At 34.3% G+C, this 16,269-nt stretch overlaps 1 protein-coding gene across 1 annotated transcript in view; it reads left to right on the forward strand.

Annotated features, from left to right (window-relative positions):
• Positions 1-5,014: 5,014 nt before the first annotated feature.
• Positions 5,015-16,269, forward strand: part of LOC126053863 (suppressor of lurcher protein 1) — an 83,182-nt gene continuing 71,927 nt past the window's right edge. Inside the window, exon 1 of the mRNA XM_049837174.2 lies at positions 5,015-5,248. The gene's annotated coding sequence lies outside the window, so the exon portion shown is untranslated. The remainder of the gene's footprint in view (positions 5,249-16,269) is intronic.

Consider the following 16,269-nt stretch of genomic DNA (forward strand, 5'->3'; position numbering starts at 1 on the left):
TAACCGCCATATAAATCAGCATCTCACCTTCTCATATAGATAAAAACATAATTAAAACAGAACACCTGTAGTATATTCCAACAATTAGAATTCCATAAATAAAACAAAACATCCCGAAAAACACCCCTGAATGCCAATAAATTAATCCAAATAACCCAGTAACATAGTCAACAGAATTGTACGAGTATACTAAAAATATCATTGGGATTTACATTTGGAATCAGTCCCACCCATTTCAGTTCGGAAAGTAAACAAACCGTAATATTATACGGTTCTCTTCGATCCAGTGACCAGATAAAGATCTGATTGAAATGGAAATGTATCCTTGATTACCATAAAACATCGGACAACAACATAATTTGGAGAAAATTTCGACGAGAAACTATGTAGAATCTTTCGAATGCAGTGGCTTTTTGAATTTGCTTCTTCTATTACAACATAGTTTGCATTATAAATGTGTAATTTCTATTTTCATAGGATTTCAGTGCGGGTAGATTTTATAGCCATATGATAGGCCAGTCACGCCTGGGTTTTACGATTTTTAATAACCCTTCTGCGTATGTCATATTCATTGTAATTTGAACGTTGACATAAACCATCCATTGCTACATTTATCTGCAATAAATACCGAAAGCATATTGTGGAACGCCGGAAAAAAATCTTCGCAATAAATTAGGAATTTGTCTCAAGAAAATTTCGCATAATCCTTACCCAGCGGTTTCAGTAAATCACTAATGGTAGTTACGTCAGCACCACGAGACGTTACATTCAGCCATAAATAAGCCAAGGGTATCAATATCTTACGGCCACTGACAAGTTACTAACCCTTTTCTTTAAAATTGTCCCTCAGACCGTAAATTATTAGGCGACAGATGTTTTTATTAGGTCAAATTTAGTTACGGCTAACGATTTCTTGCGCTATTATTGTTAAGAAAGTTTTTGTGCAAGGAAAACAAAGGAAATGCCCGAAATTATTAGTCACGTCTAAATTGGGGAGCTCCAATTTTTAAAGCATTTTTTTTCTCTCAAACAATAATAATTGTCAAACAAAATGAAACTGTTCACTTCGTTTATCGGCTCGGAAACTTTCATTAAACGACTAGAAAGGGGACGGACTAACTTTTTGCTACAATGGACAGTATTTAAAAAGTGAGTTTCAACTTTGAATTCTAGTGCGGATTCAATTGACTCAAATGCTTCAAACGTTTTGTGCGAATTCAAGCATTAGTTAGTCACATGATTTAAAAGATCGGAATATATTTTGGTTTAACGCCGATATAAAAGCCATTTAAGTCTTAATTCCCAGTCATTATCTAAGAAGTACCTTGCTATCTTGCCTAAAATATATTTGTATTTTATCAACCTGTTTTCCTAGGTACATTTAGATGGATTTGAAAGTAACTTATCCTTCCACGAACTGAAACTGTGTGTTAATATTTTGACGCCACGTTGGTTAATTAACTATGTAGACTTTAAAAAGTTATAGGTTCCACGAAAATGCATAGAGAGCAACAACAACAGTTGCTATTGTCACGTCGTTCCTAAAAATACTATAAAAAGCGTACATACCTCAGATTTCGGAAATGGTTTGCACCATGCCGACATGGTCTCGTAAAAAATGCTATCAAATATGAAAAATGACTGCAAACGAACGAAATTGAGGATGCAACATTGTAACAAAGTTAACATGTCGAATAGACTTAGATACCCAACATTTATGTATGTAACTTTTTTAGGAAAACCAACGTCAAAAAGTATTATTTTAACTTCAATAATGCAATATATAGTTGGTGATTTTTATAAAAATCTTTTGAGAAATGTTTTTACGTTCCAGATCTTCAGTTATTTGTTCTGGAATTGTCAACTGACAATAAACACAGTACTGCTATTTATCTGTTGTAATTTTACAATACTATCGTGAAATATTCTTGAAACTGTAAGAATTCAAGCAAGAACTCAGTATAAAAAGTAAATACAATAACTCCATCGAATGCCAGAAGCATAAAGAGATATTTACTTCACATTGAATCCGAAAAGGTTTTAAAATACTCCGATACAATAGCTCAGCAAAAAACACTTATCACACACAACGCCAAGATATTACAATAAAATAGTTTATTTATTCGTATAAAACCATACCGAAAAGTGTGTCATAAATACTGATTGTACCGCAGATAGTGAAAAATAAATGATACTCGTAAATCTTGTATGAAAACCCTATAAATCTAAACGGGTAGTTCTGTACAGGTTAACCACAGACGAAACCGGCCGGGATCTGGGTTACATTAACCCTAATTACGATTTCATTAGTTTATTTTTGTGGTACCACGGTCGGTTGCTCTCGGTAGCCAATTAACGAATCCATGGACGCATTTGTAAGTCACTTAAGCTTTGTTTACTTTGCCCTTGCAAATGAGACTTTATTGCTGTATAAATAAGAGTTGAAGCTCAATGATTAATAATTTATATTCATGTGCAAAAAACTGCTAAATTGCATTAGTCATTGATTTCGCAAATCTTTATTATGTTAGAGATTTTTCAAAATTAATCTATTTACCTTCTCATATAATTTATAAAATATAAGCCAACTTACTAAAAATTACACTCATAAAAAATACTGGTCTCGTAAATTCAGCATATCAAAACTCTACGCAGGTAATACCAACTTTTACTTTTACGCCGTGTCAACTACAAAAAACTGAAATAGGCTTCTCTTTGACCTGAAAAACTTTGACCCAATAACTCTGACTAAAAGCACCAATTACGTCATTCAATTCACGGATGCATGCGTGTGAAAAAGTAAAAATATTTTAATTGGAAATGCTCACTTTCTGTGTTTGCTAATTAAAAAGGTTCGTTTGCAAGCTAATTAGGACCAATGATTAGTGAGTTGCACTGCATTTTGTGTGAGATAAATTTTATTTGGATTTCAGAAATGAATGGTCGGTATTTAACTACTCATCAACAGAATAAAATTACTAATGTTAAATAAATACTTCCTAGTTATTTCCTATATGCTGAAAACGCTTGCTTTCAAGAATCTATAGGCCTGGGCCTTGTTGTTTATATCTATATGTAACAGGAATCAAACCGTGTACGAATAAAACAAAGCCACTGAAATAAAAATACCGATTCGTAGATTTAATTTTCGATAGAATAGATGAAACTGTAGATACAAACAGAAAATAAATCTAAATATTCAATTAAGTTAACGTTGCTTCAATGTAATAAGTACTAGCCAAACTAAACCGAGTTCAAAGTGATGATACATTTTACTAGCGATGATGTAGCATTATGTAGAAATCTAGGTATATTAAAATGAGTCTTATTGAAAAATTAACATAAATGCGTTTAGTTTTTGGCTTAAAGGCAGTGAGATAAATACTCGGCCATATACCTACGTAAGGAAAGACGTTAGAAAGATGTCCTTCATATTACAAAAATAATACAACTCACACAAAAAAGTACATTCACATTTACTCCAATAATTTCCTAGACCTACCAACAGAATAGACTGCCCAAATATCAAATCGTATAGCGCACTATCAGCCAATGAGCGCGTATTGACCTCAGAAGGGTCAATACAACCGCTAGATAACATCGCAAGCCAAATAAACGTTTGAATGGACCCCAGTAATACAATACGCTAGACCCCATTTGACCCCCGTTAGAGTACTAGCAAACGGCAAACTTTTAGTCGGCCGATAGTTTTTTTGGGCTCATAATAATATCCAAAGCCCATTTCGGCCACAGCGGCTGTTCTCATACAAGGAGATCAGCACAAGTGCACTCACTATTTCTTCACTCTCATAGCGCGATGGGATATTAATCCGACACGACCAGAGAAAGATCAGGGCTCATAAATCAGTATGAAGATAAACGCATATTACAAAGATCAGGTGTTTAGCAGGTATCAGACCGACTGAAAACTGATGGAAATCAACTAGAATCAAAATTGTTTATATTTTTGATGTTCATAAGTGTACATACGTTGTAAAGGCCTAGATAAATGAAATTTGACTTTGACGACTTTCTTTTTTTAAAAATTGGGTACCATCGGGTCAACTATCGGCCGACTGTTGAGTCTCCAGTGTGCTTGTACTCTAATAGTACCCGAGAAAAAGACATGTTATATATTTCTTTTGTCCGTCGGATGGGTGTAATGTATGTATTTTTTTACTTAGGTATCTTATTATGTGGGCTGTTTTTTCTGCATGTCTTGTGTAAGTGGCAGTTTTCTTTTTGTGGTAATTAAGTTTGTTAGTAGCTGATTACCGTAGTGTTTTGTTTATGTTCATGGAACATACTTTGACAATTGCTAGGTTATTGCGTTAAAAGGATGGAGTGAATATCAGATACTGGTCAGTTACCGAGAAATGACTGAACTGAGAATCCCATGCAGCAGAATCGTTTCCTGACGTTATGCTAATTTAGAAACCGACCCTACTTTAGATACGAAATAGGAGTGTTGTCATATAACGTAAAATAGTTGACCGTATTCACAAATGTTCCAAGAATCCAATATTAAATTTGAATTCATTCGACCATGTTTAATTAAATGTCATAAAACGGTATTTTAAGTCCAACATTGTTCACACAAAAATAAATACTAATCTTATACAATAAAAAGAAAACAGTAGAACACTTTTCTCATTGCGCTAAACCCAGCGTAAAATATGATTAGAAAACTCTCATAATACCCAGGTCTTAGTGTGAAGTTAATCCGTGTGAACAACGAGAAATTCCCACTAACACTGTACAAAGCCTACAAAATGTACACATAAAGTTTCTTACTAACTCGTCGTCACACAACCACATGTTCAATAAACCCCGCTTTTTATTTAGCAAAAAATAAAACGCCGCTTTACATTCGACCCCGATAAAAATAATTTAATGACTTAATATTTTTTACTGTACGTGTAACATTCGCATATTTGTGAGTTTTTACAAAAACACAGGCGTGTGAGTAACAAAATGTAGAATTTACACCTAGCATTACCGTGCCTTTAGTCTGTAATATACCCGTGTACTACGAATCTCGTAGCTCTGCAGTCAGTGTAGCGTTATCGCGATCTCGAACGGACGTCTACGCCGTAGCGTGTAGCACCGTAGTTCGCGCTACGAATCGCACTCCCAAAGTGACAGCTTGATATAAAAGTCTTTGGAAAAAGTTCAGTAATATTTTTGTTATTTCAAAGTGTTCTTCAGATCGTGTTGTGTAGATTTGTTCCAAGATTTTTCAATGAAAGTAAGTATTTAATGAGTTTGTCTCGAGTTTTTATTGCCCGAAGTTTTGTTTGTTATGGTGTCGCGAAGATGTTTCATTATTTATTTTTGTGACTGAACTTTGTGTTTCTTGTGAAGTAATTAGGAAACTAATTTTGTTTTCGTTTGATAATTACTTATTGATGGTTTATAATAAATTGTTTCCTTAATTAACTTTAATTAAAATGTTTGTGTATCAATCAAAGTAAAGTAATTGAAAGAAACTTCAACGTACAAATTGATCTTGAATTGTTTATGGCAAGCACCTAATCAATATTTAATTAAGTGTTGGCCCATTTATCTATAGAAGTTGATATTGAATTAATAATGCAGATCAGTAACCAGAGCACATGACATGAATATAACATAGCTAACATAGCAATAGTTATATTTTAATACACCAACTGGTACACCAAACTATAGAAAATTTTCTTTACAAATTACTTCTAAAACTGGCAACAATACCATATCCAATAAACTTAAACATAAAGCAGACATCTGACCATACAAAGTGTCAAACAATTTCTTTATCACACTGAAAAAGTTCGCATTTGATATTAAAAATTCAAAGGTACTCGTTGAAACTACAAAAAAGTTTAGCCACATTTCCATCTACCCACGTTTGTTATAACGCCCACACGAATGAAAGCATTGCTCACCTGGGTCTCGAAAAATGATAATATATTTCATAGACTTAGAGTGGAAACTTTTAGTCGGCCGATAGTTTGTTTGGGCTCATAAATTAGTATGAAGATGAATAAAGTACGCACTTTAAAAGTATCGGGGATTTAGCTGGTATCAGACCGACTGAAAACTTTGATAAGAATCAATATTTTCTTTAAAAAATAATTGCCAAGCTGTAAGTTGACCCTGTGTCAACTGTTGGCCGACTTTTTAGTTTGCTGTGTGCCTTGGTCAAATATTATGCTAACCTACTTGTCATAATCTTATATAGCCTTAAGTCAAACAGTCTAAAAATCTAGGTATTAACATAATTTAATAAATCCAATCAGTCCAAAAATATAATCAAATGTTTTCTTTTCATCTTTACATTTTTATGTTTTAAGAACTGATATAATAAAGTACTTAGGCCCTAATCAACTTTTACTTTTAGAACTACTTAACATTTTTACTAAGTACATAAAACAATATTTGTAACTGATCTGAATAACTTTCATATTTTCACGCTCATAATTTTATCACTATGTATTTCTTATCAAATGTACAGCCTACGTTCCAATCTACGATAGCAGCTTTGTAAACTCTGTGGGTGCCAACCTAATCCTATTCACGAGTGCTTAACACGGAACGTAGGGTAGGTAATGTCATTAATTTAATATAACTTAAGTACATAGACACTTTACCTTGGTAGGAAGCCGAAGGAATTTCGTTTAGCGATTCAAAAATGTTGTAAGTAGTTGATACTTATTATAACCTACATGGGATTACAGACAAATTGTCGCAAGTGTTTCTTTATTATTATTAGGCGTTATCTTATAATCATCTCACTGCGCTTGCATCTGTTACTTGAACATCTTTGGCAGTCATTACGGGTAGTCAGAAGACAGTAAGTCTGATAACCAGTCTTACTTAGGGGTATTGGATTGATACGGGATAACTGGGTTGAGGAGGTCAGATTGCAGTTGCTGCTTGTAAAGCACTGGTACTCAGCTGCATCCGGTTAGACTGGAAGCCGACCCCAACATAGTTGGGAAAAGGCTAGACAGATGATGAACCGATGAAAATCTTTTAGGTTTATCCAAGCAACTGACTTAGTTACAGCTGTGATAAACATCATATAATAATCAAGACTCATTCATGCATCATTGAGCAAGATAAGCAATCGCTATTAGGCTTATCTCACACCACTGAGACGATTTCAGTGTGTTAGATACCTACTCACACTTAGTAGTTACGCTAAAATACAGTGTATAGTGCTGTGAGCTGAAAACTTCAAATATTAAATATTGTATTCACCATACATAAGTAGTACCGTAAATACAACCACCCAAAACAAAAATGTGAAAGACTGCCAAGTTCGATAATATGGGAATGCTTCGCCTATAAAAGAAGTGAGATCTGAATAAGTACCAAGTTTCATACACATACCTCAGTTAAAAATAGTTACTTTTTAATGATGTTACTTGGCAAGTTTTCATACACCTTGTTATAAACCTACTAAACGCAATGAATCAAGTATTTAATTTTCTATTAAAACTTGCCAAGTAATCATCATTGGTATACACTTGGTACTTATTCAGATCTCACTTCTTTTATAGGCGAAGCATTCCCATATTATCGAACTTGGCAGTCTTTCACATTTTTGTTTTGGGTGGGATTTCATTTATTTTTGTAAGGTTGTTTATTCTATTTTTTTCTTATGATGAAGTTAGTTAAAGAAATGTCTCATTTATACTATTTTTTAGATTTTTAAATATGCACTATGTTTCTTACAAAGAAATGAACTAGATTAACTAAATGGACTAGATTTACCAACTGACTGACATGACATGTTATCATATATGTGGGAGCGTCAGAAGGAGCCTCGCGGCGGTCATGGCTGTCACGTTGCATCTCGGGCGTTGTAAGGACCGGAATTCAAAAATAAAGGCACGCTTGTGTAGTCCACCGTTCCATTATTTGGTTTCCTCACCATTTTATTCAATCACACACAATCAGTAAGATGGAATGAGATTTCGAGCCAATAGGTCAGTATGTGCACAATTCAGTTGGCACCTGTCACCAGAATGACTGCTGCCATCAATCGTCGTGACACTTACTACTCTATTCGGGGTTACCCGCTCATAATTTTAATGTTATCAACGCGCCGACATATATTATGTTCGTGGATCAAAGTTACACATTCGTTATTTTCAAAAGTGATTCACACTTGGCCGTTTTCAGATTTTTACTTTACTTTGACTAAATACAAACCTTTGTACCATTCGAAGATATATTATATAAATATAAATAAATTTAGTTCGTTTTAGTTCCTTAGGGGTATAAATTTACACCGGGTATAAAACACCTTCATTATTTTGAAACCGACTCACACTTGGCCATTTTCAGATTTTTCCCTTTACCTTGACATAAAGACCTACCTCCATGCCAAATTTCAAGTCAATACGACCATTGGAAGTGGTCTAGGTTTTTGATGAGTGAGTCAGTCAGTCAGTCAGTCAGTCAGTGAATGTATAGTAAAAATAGCGATTTTCTGACGTCAATATCTCAAGACCTACAATAGGTATATTAATGAAATTTTGTATTTTAGATAAGTGAGGAGGTCTCAACAGATACTAGAAATTTGATATGCGTAAATAAAATAGATTTTGAGTTACAGGGGGGTCGAATTTGGCCCGAAATGGTTCGTGTAATATAACCCACGGCCGCGCCGGTGTGTCGCTTTTTTTGCTCGAACTTGGCGGACACACTGCCGTGTGTCTAGATATATTTTTGAAAAGAAGAAAATGGTCTATATGTTTTTTTTTAAATAATACTAGCAATTTCCCGCGGATTTTCTCGCATCCCAAAGCTATTAGGCGTTCCTAAATCAAAGTCTGCCTTGAGGTAACGTGGTGATTAACGTTCATTCTTTATCTGTAACAGACCTGTGTTTTGCAGTGGGACAGTAATAAGTGTCCTTCCTTGTAATAGTAGGTATTCTTACAAAACAAAATAAAACACAAATCGAATATTTATTTAAAAATACCCGACTGCACACTAAAAAAAGAGTAAAACAAGCCCCACAATAATATTTAATTTATAAATATTGATGGAAAGCATCGCAGGCGGGGACCAACAGAGGCTTATTTATAGTCATTTCGGTTGTGCACCATTTAGCAGAATTTTCGTTGGTGGCGGTCAAGGTGGTCCCCGCCTGCGATGCTTTCCATCAATATTTATAAATTAAATATTATTGTGGGGCTTGTTTTACTCTTTTTAGTGTGCAGTCGGGTATTTTGTTTTTAATAATAATTCTTTTATTTATAACTTTTAGCTGTTTTTATTTAACGAAAATGTTGTAGATGTAGAAGACTATGTATATGTAAGTACCATTTTAAATTATTTCGACGACATTTGGCTTTAGATTACGAGTGATGTTACTCCGCAACATAAATTTACCGCCAATCTGGACTGTTGGTAGTGAAGAAGAAAAAGAATTAGGTGAGTCATTACTGCTGAAGACCGTCAACGACGTGTGCCCTTATGCGTGTGCCCGCATTCGGGCTGTATACTCGAGCATATCCCCCTCCGCACCGCGCCGCGCGCCGCATGCCAGGCCACGCCCTATCTTTTTGCTTGCTAACGCATGAGTTGCTTTGCGTTGACGCAGAATTAACATGTTCCCGTGGGAATTTTGAGAAAAAACGTATCCTATATTAATTATTACTCCCGTGATTGAAATGAATCTAATGATACCGCATACATATTTTTTTAAAGGGAAATTTAGAAAAAATATCCCGTGGGACTTTTAGGATAAAATGTATCCTATGACACTCCCGTAATCAAGACAAATCTAACGATATCCATACATCAAAATCCATCAAGCCGTTTAGGCTACAGGAGGTCACAAAGGAACAGACATACATACATACTTACATACACTCGAAAAACATTACCCTCCTTCTTTGGCAGTCGGGTAAAAATATTTCATACATTCGCATAGATAATAATAGGTATCTATTACAATCTGTACCAGATGTGACTTGTACCCAACGGATACCCAATAGTCTGTCAACTGAAATATAAGTAATACCGAATATTTGAATAGTGGGATAGATGGCAGGTGCTTCGGGTAAAATATTGAAATTCAGCCACATCTGTGGCTCGAAGACTAACTATTTAATTCGAAGCCGATCACAGTAGGATATTATTGGGCATTCTAATCCACCTTCCGTTCCTACGGCTCACTCCGTTCGCCTCCGTCGCTCTCGGTGGATTAGAATGCCCAATAATATAAATGGATTACCTTGATCGATCAGCAAACGGATTGGGCGCCATTCCAATTGGTTATTAGTTTAAAACTAAAACGAGCATGAGAACAGACTATTTAGTGTTTGCTGGCGTAATGTTGCTTATAAATGTGAATGTAACAAATTAATTGAGTCATTTTTAGTCTGTTCGTTTCATGTAGTAACCATGAAGTTTGTCAAACAGCCACAATCATTAAATGTGAATACAGTTTGTATTGAGCCTCGAAATACTGGTTCTCGTCATGGAGACCTACTACCCAACTCTGTACGTTGCATTATTTGCGGGCCTTCCAATTCTGGAAAAACTAATTTGTTAATAGGTCTTCTCATACATGAGAATGGATTAAGATTTCAAAATGTTTATGTTTATTCGAAAACTCTGCATCAACCCAAATACATTTTTTTAGAACAAGTTTTGCAACGAGTTCCTGGTGTATCATTCCAGAAATATCATGGTAATGAGGAAGTACTGAGTGTCCAGGAGGCAAAACCTAATTCTGTGATCATATTTGATGATGTTGCTTGCGAAAACCAAAACAATATGCGTGATTACTTTGCGATGGGAAGACATAAATGTATTGATTGTTTTTATCTTAACCAAACATATACTAAAATTCCTAAACAGTTAGTTCGGGACAATGCTAACTTAATTATACTTTTTAAACAAGATGAAATTAATTTGAAACATATTTATGAAGAACATGTCAACACTGATATGTCATGGAGCGAATTCCGTGAAATGTGTTCAAAAATATGGAGTGAACCTTTCAATTATATAGTCATTAATAAGGATTGTTCCAAAAATAAAGGATGTTACAGAAATAAATTTGACACTTTTGTAATCTTTGATTAAGATCATAAATATTTAAGTATCTTACCACAGAAATATTATTATTCGTTAAACAACGCTTAACCTATCAAGATATAAAAATGGAAAAAACATTAAAAAAACAAATTGTTGATGCTGCAGAAGCTGTTAAGAAAAAAATACGAAAGATGAAAGACATTGAGATTGATAATAATCAGACACTGGAGTCAATGTTCAAGCCTGTAACAGAACCTCTCAACCTAATTGCAAATGCAAGCATGCAACCTCCTCGTTTATATGCTACGGGAAATGAAGAAGCAGATATTTCATTTATTGATTCAGCTTCTCAGAAAGAAAACCTGAGTAAAGTCGACGGTGACTATGAATCCGACAAGGACAGTGATTGTTCGTTTCAATCATTGGTTGAAAATAAACAGGGTGATACATCATCTTGGTCAATAACCTCAGAAGCACTTGCCGGGGTCCCATATGGTGTCAGAGTGGTGGATGGGAACTTGATGCTAGGTTCAGCTCGCATAACAATCAGCGATGAATATATTAATGTGTCTGGACACAAATATCAAAATACACCTGGTTTAAAACAGTTGTTGCTAAAGAAAGATGTAGATTTAAGTTTGGTAACCGACAGGGATATGCAACATTATAAGTCAATGCTACTCGATACAAATGCTCATCGACGAGACTATGATTCCGGTAAACCAATAAAAAGTAATAAGGGGCAGAAATATTTACAAGTTATTAAGCCACTTTTTAAACTACAAAGTACCATCCAAGACAGTATTCCGAAGGGAAAAGGACTGTCATTGACAAAAATGTGGAAAAAGAACACAGATTTTGTATATTGGGATGATCCAAATGAACTAGTGGATAGGTTAAAATTACTGATAGCTTCTCGAGATGCTGGTAACACTGGAGTTAACAATGAAATTATATCTATCATTGAAGAATTGCGTGAAAATAAAATAATAAATAAATGATTTTAAAAAATGTATTCATTTTATTGTTAACCTTTCATCAATATACACCTAAATATGAACGTAGACAAATTTGGACATCACGTTCATAAAAGATTACGTTTAACAGAGTTACTTGACTTTAATGAGAACGCCCTGTGCAAGTCAGAAACGGGAGACTATGATTTAAAAACAATTAGATTGAAAGGAATAAGATCTCCTGTAGAAGGAGACGAAGCTGTGAACAAGGATTATGTAGATCGAATGAATGCTCAGACAGTACAAGAATTCAATAGACTGATTTCTTCATTACGTTCTCAAATTATAATAGATGGGCAAAATGCAGTTAAGTCTTATTTAAAACAAAGTCATCAGACGTTTTGACTCATTTCGAAGACAAGTTTTATACTAAAGCAGAGGTAGATAAGTTAATTAAAAATTTCCCAAATGGCAAAACAGCAAATAGTTAATGAAATACATAAAGCCGCACGAAGAAATTTCCTGAGGCGTTCAGTTATTTTAAAAGGAATCGATGATTTGTGGCAAGCCGATCTGATGGACATGCAAAACTTGAAAAAGTATAATAAAAGTTACAATTATGTGCTAGTGGTTATTGATTGCTTCTCAAAGTATGCTTGGGCGGAACCATTGAAATCAAAAAATAAACAAGATGTTACTCATGCATTTGAAAGGATATTGATTGATAGTAATCGCAGACCTGTTAATTTACAAACGGATATGGGGACCGAGTTTTATAACAATACGTTTCAGAATCTTATGAAGACGAACAATATTAACCATTACTCAACGTTTTCAACCAAAAAAGCTTCGATTGTTGAAAGACTAATAAGAACTATTAAAAACAAGTTATATAAATCTTTTAGCTATAACGGAAACTACAAATGGTTAGGACAACCGTTAGAAGTAATATTGAAGACATATAATAATACAAAGCATCAGACTATTAAATATAAACCAGCTGAAGTAAATAAATATAATGAACACGATATAAAAGAAAATATTAACAGAACATTAAAGAAAATATCTTCTCTCCATACAAAGAAACCTAAGTTTAAAGTAGGCGATTATGTACGCATCAGTAAATACAAACACAATTTCGAGAAAGGTTACACCCCCAATTGGTCAACTGAATTATTTACTATTAAAAAGATTAATAAAACCATACCAGTAACATACCACATAGAAGATCAGCGAAAAAAATAATATTGGGGCATTTTATGAGCAAGAACTTCAGAAATCTAATTATTCTGATGTTTATTTGATAGAAAAAGTTTTAAAAAGAAGAGGACGTAAACTGTTCGTGAAGTGGTTAGGTCTGAATGATGAAGAAAACAGTTGGATTGATAAAGCTGCAATAATGAGTTAAAATATATAAATAATACAGATGTAATATTTGTATCAGTACACTTAAAGTAATGCAAGGTGGTGGACTAGTAAATAACATAATTAATAATCTACCGTTCGAAGTTCATTTGCCCGGATACAATTATTGCGGACCAGGAACTAAACTTCAAAAACGATTGTTGCGAGGTGATCGAGGCGTGAATAAGCTAGACGAAGCTTGTATGCACCACGACATTGCTTACGCAAATCATACAGATCTATCCCATCGTCACAAAGCTGACTTACAATTACTCAACATGGCTAAACAAAGACTTAAATCAAAAGATGCGGGAAAAGGTGAAAAGTTAAGCTCATGGCTAGTGAGCAAGGTTATGAAAGCAAAACTGAAGTCTGGTTCCGGTGTAAAACATTTAGAAGCTTGGTTTCAAAATTAGATCAAAATTAAAAAATGAAACCCAAGAATAGTAAAACTTTGATTAAAGTTGCTTATTTAGCAGCAAAAAATGTTTCCAGGAATTAATCGAATTCGAGTACCGCGAGTAATACCTTTGCCAAAGACTGGAGGGTTTTGCCTCTAATCCCTATTTTCGCTGGTTTATCAGCTTTAGGAACTTTAGCTGGTGGTGCCGCTGGTATTGCAAAACTGTGAATGATTACAAAGCAGCTCAGCAAAATTTACGAGAAACAGAACGACACAATAAGGTTATGGAAGGCTTAGTGGTGGGCAAGGGTTTATACATTAAACCGTACAAAATGGCAAAGGTTTGTTTATAAAACCATCAAAAACTAAAAGTATGCTACCCAATCGTCCTCTGACTAATGTAGATATTCAAAAGTATGCAAAAGACATCCCATATTTCCGGGAATCTACATGAAGGATCAGTTACCAAGGAAGCCGAAAAATTGAATGCGCTATCGTAAACTTAGACGATTCTAAGAACGAAGGAACTCATTGGGTAGCTTATGTTAAATTATACAAGCATTGTGAATATTTTGATAGCTATGGAGATTTAAAACCTCCAACAGAATTAATGCGATATTTTAAGAATTGTAATGTTTATTATAACTACACAAGATATCAAAGATTCAATGCAGTAAATTGTGGTCACTTATGTTTAGAGTATTTGATGACTTTTTGGAATAAAAAAATATAAAATGTATGTTTTTCTTTAATTTTAATCATTTCCACAATGTCACTCACTTTGTCAATAACTGGAAATTCGTCAAATTTATCTACATACTATCCAAATACGTTGCAACTAGATGGAGCTTATGAGTGCGCCTTATTGCATTTTCAACATTTAATTCTATTCCCAACATTGACAAAACGAATAACAAGTTCTACTACGGTTCCAACGAAGTTATTGAAATACCGGAAGGTACATATGAATTGAAAGATATCAGTGATTATTTAAAATCTGAAATTAAGGATGCAACAATAAAACTACTATGCAATAATAATACGTTAAAAACTACTATTTTCTGTACAAAAGACATTGATTTTAGCAAAGAAAGCTCTTTCAGAAGACTGTTAGGATTTAATAAGCAGATTTTAAAAGGTAATAAATGGCATGTATCACAGTTTCCAGTCAACATTTTACCTACGACTGTGATCAGGGTTGAATGTGATATTGTAAGCGGCTCGTTTATAAACGGTGAACCAAGTCACATTATTCACGAATTTGCACTCAACGTGCCACCTGGATATAGGATCATAGAAATACCGAAGAACGCAATATACTTTCCGATAAATCAAAATAATATAAGCTGTATTCATATTAGGCTATTAGACATAAGGAATCGCTTAATAAATTTACGTGGTGAAGAAGTGCAGCTGTATTTGCATCTTAGACGAAAAATGATTGACTACAATAAATATGTACCTCAACAAGTTAAAATATCAGTTCTACTCGAGCTACTCACCATACAAGACCACGCTCTAAGAAGAAAATAAAATTAACTAAAGATAATAAGGCATTCCTTAAAGCAATCGGATTACTAAAATGAATATATTAGACGTTTTATCCACTCCGACTTACGACACTGCAATAGAAGGAATTGAATTTCATTCTTACAAACCCTACGTAACAAGTTTTAATAGAAATGATGAAATACGCATACCTATCAATCAACAGGACCTGTACATATTACCATCAGCTAGCACTTTATATTTGGAAGGAACCGTTATAGTTAGCAAGAAGGATACGAAAGACAAAGCTACTAGTGTCCATTTCACCAACAATGCTCTACTTTACTTATTTCAAGATATTAGGTATGAGCTAAATGGAGTAGAGATAGATAAAATAAAAATGCTGGTATAACTACAACCATAAAATCGTTAATATCAATGAATGAGGGCGAATCAAAGATGTCTAACGCCTGGGGTTGGAATATCGATGGAATAAAAATAATCATGGAGGAAGTTTTCTGCTTCTATCCCACTTCGCAATATCCTCGGTTTCGCTGAAGATTTTAAAAAAGTCATCATAAATAGTAGACACGAACTGGTACTGTTACGAAGTAACACTAATTTGAACGCTGTAAAACTTAGCACCGGCGAAGTAGTGGATGACGTTCACATCAACAAAATCATATGGCGCGTACCACATGTTAAAGTATCAGATAAAGAAAAATTTCTTTGCTAAAACTGTTAGAAAAGATCGTCCGCTCCAGATGATTTACAGAAATTGGGATCTCTACGAATATCCAGCTTTACCTAAAACTACAAAGCATACGTGGTCTATCAAAACTGCATCTCAAATTGAAAAACCAAGATACGTCATTATAGGCTTACAGACAAATAGGAAAAATAGTGCAAGTTCTGACATGTCTCAATTCGATCACTGCAATGTTCGTGACGTAAAAGTGTACCTAAATTCAACTT

Source organism: Helicoverpa armigera, chromosome 14 (assembly GCF_030705265.1).
Source record: "Helicoverpa armigera isolate CAAS_96S chromosome 14, ASM3070526v1, whole genome shotgun sequence".
Taxonomy (NCBI): domain Eukaryota; kingdom Metazoa; phylum Arthropoda; class Insecta; order Lepidoptera; family Noctuidae; genus Helicoverpa; species Helicoverpa armigera.